Source organism: Salvelinus alpinus, chromosome 21, assembly GCF_045679555.1.
Source record: "Salvelinus alpinus chromosome 21, SLU_Salpinus.1, whole genome shotgun sequence".
NCBI lineage: Eukaryota > Metazoa > Chordata > Actinopteri > Salmoniformes > Salmonidae > Salvelinus > Salvelinus alpinus.
In genome coordinates this window covers 25529695-25545344 of record NC_092106.1, presented here as the reverse complement: position 1 = coordinate 25545344, position 15650 = coordinate 25529695, and the positions used below count along the sequence as shown (strand labels likewise).

Genomic DNA, 15650 nt, shown 5'->3' with positions numbered 1-15650 from the left:
AATTTGAAGGGGTGTCCACATACTTTTGACTCCAATTTACACATGACAATGGAGGGACATGCAAATGTATCAGTCATGATGACTCATTCTGGGTAGCTGGTTCTTTTATTCATTACACCTAATACTAAGTCACAGCCTAGGTCTCCCCTATTACTGAGTCCCATACAGTGATACTAATAGCATTGTTACTTAACGGGTTTAGTCCAGATTTGAATATATTCAGGTGCTAAAACCATCCTCTGGAATAGGTGAGCCATGTAATGATGAAATAGATTTCAGGCATAAGAATTGTGGTTTATTTAGTAGTCTACAGTGTATAAGACCTCCACAGAAGTTCAGAGAGGTGTGTAGAGTGCACTTCTGTCTTTTCTACATACGCTTCACTGTGCACTGACAGGGGCTAACTTGCACGCAACAGTGTGGATGTGTGTGTGTTTGTGTATGTGTGTGTGTGTGTGTATGTGTACGCTTGTGCTTCTGTGTAAGAGGGAGTGGAGGACAAAGAACACCAGTGAGTGGGGGAGAGGGAGCAGTAGGAAGAACAGAGTAGGGGAGAGGGCGCAAGAGAGAGAGAGAGCAAGAGAGAGCAAATATAAAGTAAGAGAGAGAGAGCAAGAGAGAGAGCTAATCAAAAGCAAGCGAGAGAGAGCAAGAGCAAGAGCGAGAGAGAGAGTGAGAGAAAGAGAGCAAATCAAAAGCAAGAGAGCGAAGGAGAGAGAAACCAAGGGACGTCTTAACACGTCACAATTCCCAGGAAAGGTTCTCTTGTGTGAATTTAAATGGGCTTCAGACAGAGGATTCCCTTCACTTGGAGTGGAGCTGCTCTCTGTTTTGTAGTGTAGTGAAGCAGAGCGGAAAGAACAGGAAGAGAGGAGAGCAGAGGAGTGAATTGGTCCCACTTCCCATGCAGCCCAACTGTTTGACAGATGGCATGATCCTTGGTTCTAACCCAGCTACTGCCCTTTTGTGCTCTGAGGTAATGTATGTTTCCTACCTTGCTTTAGCGAAGCTTAGGTCTACAGTATACATACATGTATTGTACATGCTGTACTGTAATGCTTTGAATGTGCTTGTATGAATGGGTGTGAATGGAACTACTGTACTATGTGTTTAAAATGAATGAGCACAAGTTCAGTGTCAGATCACTATGTCATCATACTACAGGCTAGTGGTAGTTTATCATCACTTCATCGATATGTTATCAGTCACCTTTGAGGGATTTTCTGTTGGTTCATTGCACTCTTCAGTTCATTTTCTCATTTGGCAGGAGATGCATGTTTGGTCACTAACCTTCGATTACATAAATTAGGTGATGTAGTGTAATAAATGGAAGTTTAGCTGAGGAGAGCACCCTATGGTGAGCACTTTCCTCTAGAGTCTGCATCCACCTGCACCTTTTATCAATCGTCTGTTGTCAAGCAAAATGATGCTGCTGGTTGCCACTGCCTGAATAGGCACACACCTACTGTGGAAAAAGACGTTGTCCCTGCACCTTCCTCGCCTTCTCATTTCTATTAGTCCCTGAGCAATAATAGCCAGTGATGTGTAAGAATACAGTATAATGATCTCTGCCCCAAGAGGGGAACAAGTCTGATTAAGGTTGTGTACATGGAACATAATGTGCGGTAGGTAGGGGAGAGATGGGGAATGTTAGATGGAGAGATGGGGAATGATTGTAGTTGCACATTTTGGGTCTGTTTGAATTCTAGTACTGTTCAAGTCAATGGAAAATACACAAGATCACCAATTTAGCTTTAGATTTGTAAAGAGCCTGAGGTTGAATTGTTGAAAAAGTTACATTGAACTACTAAACAATGGTAGCTCTTGAGTGAACAAATTACCCCTTCATTGCATCAAATAGATACTTCTAAGATCAGAGAGCACTCAATGATTCTGTCACATTTTGATAACCATCTTTTCTGGTAGAAATAATGATATGTTATGTTAAACATAGAGGTCTCTAATTGAATACTTTACGTGGAACAGTTTACTTTAAAACATTCGTCATAACGAGCAGGAATAATCTCATAGATTATTAAACAGAAGTGTGACTGAAGCAAAGGGATTACTTGAAATGAGGCGTAAAATGGACAAATAACTAAGAGGATAATTACCTCATTTGATTTAGGGCTGGATTCAAACAAAGCTGCCTTGCATGTCTAGACGTACTTTTGTTCTGCTTAGAAGTCTGCTGGAAACATATTGAGATCTGGCGTTGCATTAGAGGAATTTCTTTCTCTCTCTCTCTCCTCTCTGTGTGTTAGAACGTCTGAGTTACCAGTTTAGATTTCTTATGTGTTCCTTCATAGCCCTGCAAACAGTCCATAAAATAGAGCCGTTTTTACTCTCATATCCTCTCTAATAATTCTTCAGATATATTTGAAGGGCGCAGACAACAGTTGGCTGTATTCATGTGTCATATCATTGGCACTGGCTGAGGTCAAAAATGACATACAGTTTGATGGTGTCACAGTGGCGTGTATAAGTGGCAGGGAAGTCAGGCGCAGGAGAGTCAAATAGAGTGTAGAATGGAGTACTTTAATTAAAGTCCCAGTAATCTGCTCCATAACACTCACGGGAAAAACATAAAACAAATCTGGGTACGAAACCCCGTCGCACACCTATACACAATCAACACAACACTTGACAACGAACAATCTCTGACAAAGACATAAAGGGAAACAGAGGGTTAAATACACAATAGGTAATGGATGGGATTGAAAACAGGTGTGTGGGAAGACAAGACAAAACCAATGGAAAATGAAAAAATGGATCGATGATGGCTAGAAGACCGGTGACGTCGACCGCCGAACACCGCCCGGACAAGGAGAGGCAACGACTTCGGCAGAAGTCGTGACATTACCCCCCCCCCCCCCTGACGCGCGGCTCTAGCAGCGCGTCGACACCGGCCTCGGGGACGACCCGGAGGGCGAGGTGCAGGGCGATCCGGATGGAGGCGGTGGAATTCTTTTAACATGGAAGGATCTAAAACGTCCTCCACCGGAACCCAGCATCTCTCCTCCGGCCCGTACCCCTCCCAGTCCACGAGGTACTGAAGGCCCCTCGCCCGACGTCTCAAATCCAAAATGGATCGAACAGAATACGCCGGGACCCCCTCGATGTCAAGAGGAGGTGGAGGAACTTCACGCACTTCAGCCTCCTGGAGCGGGCCAGCCACCACCGGCCTGAGGAGAGACACATGGAACGATGGGTTAATACGGTAATTAGTGGGCAGTTGTAACCTATAACATACCTCGTTCACTCTCCTCAGGACTTTAAACGGCCCCACAAACCGCGGACCCAGCTTCCGGCAGAGCAGGCGGAGGGGCAGGTTTCGGGTCGAGAGCCAGACCCTGTCCCCTGGTGCAAACACCGGGGCCTCACTGCGGCGACGGTCTGCGCCAATTTTCTGGCGCCTTATGGCACGCTGAAGGTGGACGTGGGCTGCCTCCCAGGTTTCCTCAGCGTGCCGAAACCAATTGTCCACCGCAGGAGCTTCGGTCTGACTGATGCCAAGGAGCCAGAACCGGCTGATACCCTAATACACATTGAAAAGGAGTAAGGTTAGTGGAGGAGTGACGTAGCGAGTTCTGGGCCATCTCTGCCCAGGGCACGAACTTCGCCCACTCCCCCGGCCGGTCCTGGCAATAGGACCGCAGAAACCTGCCCACATCCTGGTTAACTCTCTCCACCTGCCCATTACTCTCGGGGTGAAAACCTGAGGTAAGACTAACCGAGATCCCCAGACGTTCCATGAACGCCTTCCAGACCCTTGATGTGAACTGGGGACCCCGATCAGACACTATATCCTCAGGCACCCCATAGTGCCGGAAAACGTGTGTAAACAGGGCCTCTGCAGTTTGTAAGGCCGTAGGGAGACCGGGCAACGGGAGGAGACGACAGGACTTCGAAAACCGATCCACAACGACCAAGATCGTGGTGTAACCCTGTGAAGGTGGAAGATCCGTCAAAAAATCCACCGACAGGTGCGACCACGGCTGTTGAGGAACAGGTAAAGGTTGAAGCTTACCTCTAGGCAGGTGTCTAGGAGCCTTGCACTGGGCGCACACCGAACAGGAGGAAACATAAATCCTCACGTCCTTAGCTAAAGTGGGCCACCAGTACCTCCCATCAAGACAGCGCATCGTCCGACCTATCCCAGGATGACCAGAGGAGGGTGACGTGTGAGCCCAATAGATCAATCGGTCGCGGACAGCAGACGGAACGTACAGACGACCAGCTGGACACTCAGGAGGAGAGGGCTCTGCACGTGACGCCCGCTCAATGTCCGCGTCCAGCTCCCACACTACTGGCGCAACCAAACACGACGCTGGGAGTATGGGAGTGGGATCCATGGGCCGCTCCTCTGTGTCATACAGCCGAGACAATGCGTCTGCCTTGACGTTCTGGGAGCCTGGTCTGTAAGTGAGCGTAAACACAAAACGAGTGAAAAACATGGCCCACCTTGCCTGGCGAGGATTTAGTCTCTTCGCCTGCCGGATGTACTCCAGATTGCGGTGGTCAGTCCAGATGAGAAAAGGGTGATTAGCCCCCTCAAGCCAATGCCTCCACACCTTCAAGGCTTTTACGACAGCTAACAGCTCTCGGTCCCCCACATCATAGTTTCGCTCCGCCGGGTTGAGCTTCTTCGAAAAGAAAGCACAGGGGCGAAGCTTCAGTGGCACACCCGAACGCTGAGAGAGCACTGCTCCTATCCCAGCTTCGGATGCGTCCACCTCTACTATGAATGGCAAAGAGGGATCCGGATGAGCCAACACAGGCACCGAGGTAAACAGAGCCTTCAGTTGACCAAAAGCCCTATTCGCCTCGGCCGACCACTGCAAGCGCACCGGTCCCCCCTTTAGCAGTGAGGTAATGGGAGCTGCAACCTGACCAAAACCCCGGATAAATCTCCGGTAGTAATTGGCAAACCCTAAAAAACGCTGCACCTCCTTTACCGTGGTTGGAGTCGGCCAATTACGCACGGCTGTAATGCGGTCGCTCTCCATTTCCACTCCTGAAGTGGAAATCTGATGCCCTAGGAAGGAGATGGATTGTTGGAAGAATAAGCATTTCTCAGCCTTGACATATAGATCATGCTCCAACAGGCGACCAAGCACCCTGCGCACCAGGGACACATGCTCGGCGCGTGTAGCGGAGTATATCAAAATATCATCGATATACACCACTACACCCTGCCCGTGCAGGTCCCTGAAGATCTCATCTACAAATGATTGGAAGACTGATGGAGCATTCATCAACCCATATGGCATGACCAGGTACTCATAATGACCTGAGGTGGTGCTAAATGCCGTCTTCCACTCATCACCCTCCCTAATACGCACCAGATTGTACGCACTCCTGAGATCCAATTTTGTGAAGAAGCGTGCCCCGCGCATTGATTCCATAACTGTATTGATCAAAGGTAGCGGGTAACTATATTTTACCGTGATTTTATTGAGATCTCGATAATCAATGCACGGGCGTAAACCGCCATCCTTCTTCTTCACAAAAAAGAAACTCGAAGAGGCGGGTGAAATGGATGGCTGAATGAACCCCTGACGCAGGGATTCAGAGATATATGTATCCATAGCCACTGTCTCCGCTTGCGACAGGGGATACACGTGACTCCTGGGATATGCAGCGTCTACCAGGAGATCTATCGCACAATCCCCCTGTCGATGGGGTGGTAATTGAGTCGCCTTCTTTTTACAGAAGGCGAGTGCCAAATCGGCATATTCTGGGGGAATGCGCACGGTGGAGACCTGGTCTGGACTTTCCACCGTAGTAGCACCAACGGAAACCCCTACACACCTACCTGAGCACTCTCGCGACCACCCCGTGAGAGCCCTCTGTGGCCAAGAAACAGTGGGGTTATGATAAGTTAACCAGGGTATGCCTAGCACCACAGAATACGCAGGGGAATCAATAAGGAAAAGACTAATCTTCTCCTTGTGACCCCCCTGCGTTATCATAGACACAGGTGCGGTGACCTCCCTGATAAACCCTGACCCTATTGGTCGACTATCTAAGGCATGAATAGGGTAAGGCATATCCACAGAAACAATAGGAATCCCTAAACTATGAGCTAAATTTTTATTAATGAAATTCCCAGCCGCGCCTGAATCTACTAGCGCCTTATACTGGGAATGCAGGGAAAAATCCGGAAAAGTGACAGAGACAAACATAAGTGCAGCAGAGGGCTCTGGGTGAGTATGGTGCCTACTCACCTGGGGTGATGCCAGAGTGCCCTGCCTGCCTTCTCCATTCCCAGAGGAACCAACCCGGCACCGACCAGCAGTGTGATCTCTGCGACCATAGATGGTGCTCGAGCGGGAACCCCCTCCGGTCTCCCAGCGCACCGTCCCTCCCAATTCCATTGGTTCGGGAGAGAGGGTGCGGGAGGATGGAACAACCAGACCCCGATCTAGACGTCCACGAGTAGCCAGCATGTTGTCCAGCCTGATGGACATGTCCACCAGCTGGTCGAAGTTGAGGGTGGTGTCTCTACAGGCCAGCTCCCGACGGACGTCCTCGCGTAGGCTACAACGGTAATGGTCGATCAGGGCCCTGTCGCTCCATCCAGCGCCGGCAGCCAAGGTCCTAAACTCCAAAGCAAACTCCTGGGCACTCCTCGTCTCCTGCCTCAGATGATAGAGGAGCTCACCCGCCGTTTTTCCTTCGGGAGGATGGTCGAATACTCTCCTGAAATAAAGGGTGAACTCCTCAAAATGGTCCAACGCCGCATTCTCCTCTCTACACACAGCGCTGGCCCACTCCCCGGGCTTTCCCGGTGAGGCATGAGACGAGGGCGGAACTCTTCTCCCGGTCGGATGGTACTGGGGAGACCGTGGCCAGATATAAGTTCAGTTTAAGGAGGAAACCCTGGCAGCCTGCAGTATCACCGTTGTAACCCGTGGGTAGGGGTAAACGGATTTTGTTAGGTTCAGGTGGGGAAAACGCGTTAAAGGTAAATCCCCGTTGTGGCAGTGGAGGCGCTGGAGAAACTCCCTGTCTCTCCCAGCGATCCATATTCTGGACAATGCGATCCATGACGGCGCTCAAACAGTCAATCTCCTTCGCTTGGTCCATAACGCGCTTTTCCACCTCCATGGGCGTCGTGTCCTCTCCTGCTGACTTCATATTTTTTGGTCAGAGATTCTGTCACAGTGGCGTGTATAAGTGGCAGGGAAGTCAGGCGCAGGAGAGTCAAATAGAGTGTAGAATGGAGTACTTTAATTAAAGTCCCAGTAATCTGCTCCATAACACTCACGGGAAAAACATAAAACAAATCTGGGTACGAAGACCCGTCGCACACCTATACACAATCAACACAACACTTGACAACGAACAATCTCTGACAAAGACATAAAGGGAAACAGAGGGTTAAATACACAATAGGTAATGGATGGGATTGAAAACAGGTGTGTGGGAAGACAAGACAAAACCAATGGAAAATGAAAAAATGGATCGATGATGGCTAGAAGACCGGTGACGTCGACCGCCGAACACCGCCCGGACAAGGAGAGGCAACGACTTCGGCAGAAGTCGTGACAGATGGCTTTACATCACTGCTATGCATTAGCACTTAAATCAAGACAAATATGCATTGATACGTCTCATCCAGTTCACATTATTCATTTTGACGTGAGTGCAAAAGCATGGCCACCTCCTTCATGCAGACTTGAGTACCAGCTGGACGTCACGCATATGGGAAATACACTGAAACATGCAGACAGTGCAGATTCAAGGCATAGACATTACAATCTGGAGCTATGTGGAGTTTGGTCTCTTTTTTTCAGCCTTTTTTCTTCTGCATCTGATGGTTTTTATTTGTTCTATTTTAGGTTTTCATTGAATTCCACTGAATCATGATTGATGGTTAACATCCTCCTCCTGCATTCCTCTGGGTCACTCTCTCCATTCATCTAGACCCCATTGATCCTCTCATTATTAACTGTAGATTTCGTAAAAGACGTGCTGCACAGCACTGCCTTCCCCTGCTAGGTGCCAATTCTCCCAGCCAGGGTGACAAAGTATGTGAGTTGGTAATCCACCGGGGGTCTGAGCAGTGGAGGAAAACCTGCTGTGTTTCATGTTTTCACCCATGTCCAGCTTAATGGGCAGATCTGGGATATTGGGCTCAGACTCTTCGTAATGAGTTGTAAAAGCAGACTTTAGCCTTTCGTAGTGGATAGAATATCGGTTATCGTGATTTACGTCCCATTGAAAACCAGGACTAGGCTGAATCCTCCAGAGAATAGCTAGGTCTATCTTGTTAAATGTCATACATTGTATAATCTGTAGGACCAGTTTTTTGGCTATTTTTAGCCACATTTTTTTTAACCTTTCCTTTATTTTGTATCTTATTTTAAAGATAAACAGACGTAAGCAATACAACCATAAAGATCAGCAAGACATGAGTAAGCGTCAGTAAAGAGGATCCCTTGTGTCAAATAGGAATAATGCACAAATTCTTGAAGACCCAACCCATGACAATATTCACTGCAACCTTGGTGTCAGTCTGTTAATGAAGTGACGATTCAGTCTCTCACTGCCAAGAGGAAAATGTCATAAGGCACTAATTTAACCATGGGTCAGATAAACAGTTACTGGAATTTCCTAAATATGTTAAATGGTATCATGTACCTCTCAAAGTTCAACAAGGAAAGTAACACCGTCATGTTGAGTCAGAGAACAATACTTGTGAGTTTGATGAGGAGGATTGGATGAAATAATCAATAGATTTGTATTATGTTTTTTTGGTAAACATCTGCCTGTACAGCTCTGTAGTATCTGGGAACAGTGAACATTAGTAAATTGTCTGTGAGGTTTAAACTTTTGATAAAAAATAAAAACAATTTTTAAAAAATCTGTGCATTCATGTTTAGACCTGATATTGTCATATATAGATATGGGTCTATTTTGTTTGAGGGAGGCTTATTTATACCACACCATCCCATCCACAGTAGTTTCCTTCATTCATCTGTATTGGTAATAATCTCATCTGTTTCTTCTCTCTTGCCTCACCAATATCAGAACAATAGCACAGTCTCTCTGCTTCCCAGGAAAATGCTCTCAGTACAATTGATCACCTGTCTCATGAATGTATTCTCAGTTTCCTATTTGACTCAGCCATGCATCCTTCCCATCCAATATTTCCTCATCTCCCACCCCTTCTAATGCGACTAGCCACGATGCTCCTCACTCTTTTCCCCCTGCCCTGCTACAAAGTTTCTCCTTGCAGGCGATCACTGAGTCAGAGGTGCTAAAGGAGCTCCTTAAACTTGACCACAGAAAAACATCTGGGTCAGATGGTTTAGACCCTTTCTTCTTTAAGGTTGCAAAATATCATCACCCAGCCTATCTCTGACCTTTTTAACCTGTCTCTCCTCTCTGAGGAGGTTCCCGTTGCTTGGAAGGCAGCCACGGTGCATCCTTTATTTAAAGGAGGAGATCAAGCTGATCCTATCTGCTATAGGCCAATTTCTATTTTGCCCTGTTTATCAAAAGTGTTGGAAAAACTTGTCAATAATCAACTGACTGGCTTTCTTGATGTCTATAGTATACTCTCTGGTATGAAATCTGGTTTCCACTCAGGTTATGGATGTGTCACTGCAACCTTAAAGGTCCTAAATGATGTCACTATTGCCCTTGATTCTATTTTTATTGACTTGGCCAAAGCTTTTGATACGGTAGACCATTCCATTCTTGTGGGCCGGCTAAGGAGTATTGGTGTCTCTGAGGGGTCTTTACCCTGGTGTGCTAACTTCCTCTCTCAAAGAGTGCAGTGTATAAAGTCAGAACATCTGCTCTCTCAGCTAATGCCTGTCACAAAGGGAGTACCCCAAGGCTCGATCCTAGACCCCACACTCTTCTCAATTTACATCAACAACATAGCTCAGCAGTAGGAAGCTCTCTCATCCATTTATATACAGATTATACAGTCTTATACTCAGCTGACCCCTCCCCGGATTTTATGTTAAATGTTCTACAACAAAGCTTTCTTTGCCCTTAACCTTGTTCTGAACACCTCCAAAACAAAGGTCATGTGGTTTGGTAAGAACAATTCCCCTCTCTCCACCGGTGTGATTACTACCTCTGAGGGTTTAGAGCTTGAGATAGTCACCTCATACAAGTACTTGGGAGTATGGCTAGATGGTACACTGTTCTTCTCTCAGCACATATCAAAGCTGCAGGCTAAGGTTAAATCTAGACTTGGTTTCCTCTATCGTAATCGCTCCTCTTTCACCCCAGCAGCCAAACGAACCCTGATTCAGATGACCATCCTACCCATGCTAGATTACGGAGACACAATTTATAGATTGGCAGGTAAGGGTGCTCTTGAGTGGCTAGATGTTCTTTACCATTCGGCCTCCTTATAGGACGCATCACTGCACTCTATACTCCTCTGTAAACTGGTCATCTCTGTATACCCGTCATAAGACCCACTGGTTGATGCTTATTTATAAAACCCTCTTAGGCCTCACTCCCCCTTATCTCAAATCAAATCAAATGTTATTTGTCACATACACATGGTTAGCAGATGTTAATGCGAGTGTAGCGAAATGCTTGTGCTTCTAGTTCCGACCGTGCAGTAATATCTAACAAGTAATCTAACCTAACAATTTCACAACAACTACCTTATACACACAAGTGTAAAGGAATGAATAAGAAAATATGTACATAAAAATATGTGAATGAGTGATGGCCGAACGGCAAAGGCAAGATGCAGTAGATGGTATAGAGTACAGTATATACATATGAGATGAGTAATGTAGGGTATGTAAACATTATATAAAGTGGCATTGTTTAAAGTGGCTAGTGATACATTTATTACATCAAGATGACAAGATGCAGTAGATTGTATAGAGTGCAGTATGTACATATGAAATGAGTAATGTAGGGTATGTAAACATTATATAAAGTGGTATTGTTTAAAGTGGCTAGTGATACATTTATTACATAAGTTTTTCCATTATTAAAGTGGCTAGAGTTGAGTCAGTATGTTGGCAGCAGCCACTCAATGTTAGTTATGGCTGTTTAACAGTCTGATGGCCTTGAGATAGAAGCTGTTTTTCAGTCTCTCGGTTTCCGCTTTGATGCATCTGTACTGACCTCGCCTTCTGGATGATAGCAGGGTGAACAGGCAGTGGCTCGGGTGGTTGTTGTCCTTGATGATCTTTTAGGCCTTCCTGTGACATCGGACGGTGTAGCTGTCCTGGAGGGCAGGTAGTGTGCCCCCGGAGATGCGTTGTGCAGACCTCACTACCCTCTGGAGAGCCTTACGGTTGTGGGCGGAGCAGTTGCCGTACCAGGCGTGATATAGCCCGACAGGATGCTCTCGATTGTGCATCTGTAAAAATGTGAGTGTTTTTGGTGACAAGCCAAATTTCTTCAGCCTCCTGAGATTGAAGAGGCGCTGCTGCTGCTGTCTGTGTGGGTGGACCTTTTCAGTTTGTCCGTGATGTGTACGCCGAGGAACTTAAAACTTTCCACCCTCTCCACTACTGTCCCGTCGATGTGGATAGGGGGGTGCTCCCTCTGCTGTTTCCTGAAGTTCACGATCATCTCCTTTGTTTTGTTGACATTGAGTGTGAGGTTATTGTCCTGACACCACACTCCGAGGGCCCTCACCTCCTCTCTGTAGGCCGTCTCGTCTTTGTTGAAAATCAAGCCTACCACTGTAGTGTCGTCTGCAAACTTGATGATTGAGTTGGAGGCGTGCATGGCCATGCAGTCGTGGGTGAACAGGGAGTACAGGAGAGGGCTGAGAACGCACTCTTGTGGGGCCCCAGTGTTGAGGATCGGCGGGGTGGAGATGTTGTTACCTACCCTCACCACCTGGGGGCGGCCCGACACGAAGTCCAGGACCCAGTTGCACAGGGCGGGGTCGAGACCCAGGGTCTCGAACTTAATGACGAGTCTGGAGGGTACTATGGTGTTAAATGCTGAGCGGTAGTCGATGAACAGCATTCTTACATAGGTATTCCTCTTGTCCAGATGGGTTAGGGCAGTGTGAGATACTACTGCAGCCCTCATCCTCCACATACTATACAACACCAGTTCTGCCAGTCACATTCTGTTAATGGTCCCCAAAGCACACACATCCCTGTGTCGCTCCTCTTTTCAGTTCGCTGCAGCTAGCGACTGGAACGAGCTGCAAAAATCAGTAAAACTGGACAGTTTTATCTCTATCTCTTCATTCAAAGACTCAATCATGGACACTCTTACTGACAGTTGTGGCTGCTTCGAATTATGTATTGTTGTCTCTACCTTCTTGCCCTTTGTGCCATTGTTTGTGCCCAATAATGTTTGTACCATGTTTTGTGCTGCTACCATGTTGTGTTGCTACCATGCTGTGTTGTCATGTGTTGCTGCCATGCTATGTTGTTGTCTTAGGACTGTCTTTATGTAATGTTGTGGTGTCTCTCTTGACGTGATTTGTGTTTTGTCCTATATCTTTCCCCCCCCCCAACCCCCTTCCCCTCAGGAGGCCTTTTGCCTTTTGGTAGGCCGTCATTGGAAATAAGATGTTTTTCTCACTGACTCACTGAGTTAAATAAAGGTTAAATAAAATAAATACAATAAAAACTGGTAATGAGTAATATTGCAGCACTGAGCCAGTATTAACATCCATAAAGACTACTTACCCATGATAAACATCAGCACAATTTCCATAGCATTACTTTTCGAGCAGTGAATCTAATAAGCTGCAGTCAGTGGTCAGTGACGGCTTGATGTAGGATAATTCATTTTTGTAATTCACCATGTCGGAGAGCATTGTATATTAGTGTTAATTTGTTAATCACATTGTCAGCCATAATGAAAATACGAAATCAAAGGCAGTGGTTTCAGCTCAAGCATAACTGACATGCTTTGCTAGTATTGACATAGGTGTTACAATAATCCAGGTTTGCTGGAGTTGTATTGATGAAAGCATGCTGAGTTAACTTTACTCTGCTCTTTATTAAATGCCATTGCCATCACGTGAAGAGTGGAATATTATTTAGCTTCTTTTAAGTTTTCAGCATTCTTTTTACCATGCATCTGGTACTTTTTTTGGGTATCCTGCCTTATCGACTTTGGTCTTGCAATACTGACTGTAACACCAGGGACGACATAAGTCCTTTTCAATAAGAATTTCCATACATTTTCTCACCTCTTTAGATTGTGTATTATATGTTGGATTTACAGATCATATCTTGCCTGACCAGCACAATTACTACCATACAGACACAGTGACCTCTCTGTTACAGCTTTGTGTAAATGGTATTGTATTTGATTAGAGGTGGCTGGTTCACTCAGCAGAGGCAGCTACAGTTTTGGATGTAGTGTAGTGATGATTATATATTTTTCCTATCTGTGTACACTGATGCTTCCATGTCATCCACATGGGTAATGAGGTGCATCCCAACCATCTCAGGCATCCTTCCCTGGCAGTGACCGGATGTGTAGTTGATACGTCTGGCTGGATGAATTGAATAGTTAGTGTTATGATTTTCTGTATCAGGGAGTTCCATCAATGCTTCAGAGAAAAGCCCTGTCTAAACCAGAGCTCTTATGCTATCGGCATTTGCCACAGTTTACTATTTCATCATTATATCCATGCTTAAATCTCCTAAAAGCAGTGCAATAAGAAAACATAAAAAACTCTCCATGATTGTCAGAGCAGGAGAAACTATGCTCTTACAATCATGTTTCTAGCCATGTCTATAAACCTTGATATGCTTGTTACTATCATAGTTGTTTTCTCAAGTATATTTGTCATACTGTATATAATACTGTAAATACATTGGATATCTTACTCCCCAGAGCTCTCACAATAAAAACAGAATATTCCATTCTTGTAATTATTTTTAATTCCCATGACATGTCGCCACACCTGTGCCTCTGCTTGTTAGTGGAAAACTCAGAATACTTAGATGAGGTGTATCTCACACCTAATTGTTCTCAGGCAAGCTGCATGATCTCACAAGCTTACATGAATGTTTGATAGCGCAGCGGTAATCAGTCTGGTAATTATGAGGCTAAAATATTCTGACAATTTCAATGTGTTTTAAGCCTCGGGATAGATGCTGGTTGTTATGGTGACTGACTGGTGGTGGCAACATTGGGTCATGCCGTTTACCTCGATTAACCCTTTTGGCTGCCACACAACAGTCCAAGATTACCCCATCACCCCCACACAGAAATGGAGCATGCCTCCAAGTAACCACTGAAACACACTCTTGGTCATGTATTCATTCCCTTTACAATTTCATGAAGCTTACTGCAAGTTTACGGCAGGTCCTCTCTAAGCTTGTGGCGCAGTTCTTCCACTTTTAGAAATTAAACTCTCCAAATAAGAAACTGAGAGTTTGAGTGTTCACTTTGGGAATGGGAAATCTACCTCAGGATTTCCTCTGAGAGTTCAGTGTGGTTAGCGGATCACACAAACTAGCCTCCATTGTGATTTTTTTATATTCTGTGACGTACATGAGTTCATCTTCAACATTATTATCTTCTGATTGAATGCATCTTTCTAGTTGACATGGAGCTTGCTGTTCCAGTGGTGCTGTACAAAAGTCATGATTTCATACGTACAATAATTGCTGGATTGACAGCTTGCCAACACATCAGACATTCTAATCTCAAAGCCATTAAACAGTAGCCTCTAGAGGTCAGTGCTATTACTCCTAGCTGTGCCATTTGCCACCTCATCGAATTCAGAACCATTACATTTCGACAAAATCATTCTTCTTGATTTAAATGGTACTTAGACCAACAGAGAAATGACGGTACCACAATGACATTAATATGGAATGCTAACTTCTTGAAGTGTCATAAAGGAAGTAGGTGGTAACTAATGCGAATGTCTAGCAACCCAAAGGTTGCACGTTTGAATCTCATCAGGGACAACTTTAGCATTTGAGCTAATTAGGAACTTTTCAGCTACTTACTACTTTTTAGCTACTTTGCAACTACTTAGCATGTCCCCCTAACCCTAACCTTAACTCTTTTAACCTAACTCCTAAACTTAACCCTAACCTTAACCCCTAACTCTAAGCCCTAGCCTAGTTAATGTTAGCCAGCTAGCTAACATAGGCCACCTAGCCACCTAGCTAGAATTCGTAACACATCACATTCATAACATATAGTACATTTTGTAAATTCGTAACATATAACACAAATTGTAATTCGTGACATACAATACCATACGAAATGGGTGATGGACATCCACAATTTAATACATACCAGACTAAACATAACATATCATACTAAATCGAGTGTCTCAGATTTAAGTACAGAATAATACAAAATGCTCTGAGACAGGTTGAGCTATTAGATACTGTCAGCCATAGAGCTAGTTCCAACTGCTCATTAATACAGCTTCAGTAGAACTGTTTACTGAACCCATTGAACCTGTTTACAGCACAGACTAAAATACACCCCTTAACTCTACCAAGAGTTGAAGTTGTTGTCAACTCTGAATTGTTGTTGTCAACTCTGAATTGTTGTTGTCAACTCTGAATTGTTGTTGAACAAAGATCTGAACAAAGAATCGGAATGAAAAACTGCTGGAGTACCTCTTCTTAACTACTGTACAGTATTGTCTCAGTATGTTTGATGTTCTTCACTCTCATGTCAATACTTCTCTATCATATTCA

At 45.2% G+C, this 15650-nt stretch overlaps 1 protein-coding gene across 1 annotated transcript in view; it reads left to right on the top strand.

The window, feature by feature from the left end:
• The first annotated feature begins 553 nt into the window (after nt 1-553).
• The window catches only part of LOC139548132 (protein Aster-B-like), a 152653-nt gene continuing 137556 nt past the window's right edge, over nt 554-15650 (top strand). The window contains exon 1 of the mRNA XM_071357544.1: nt 554-976. The gene's annotated coding sequence lies outside the window, so the exon portion shown is untranslated. The remainder of the gene's footprint in view (nt 977-15650) is intronic.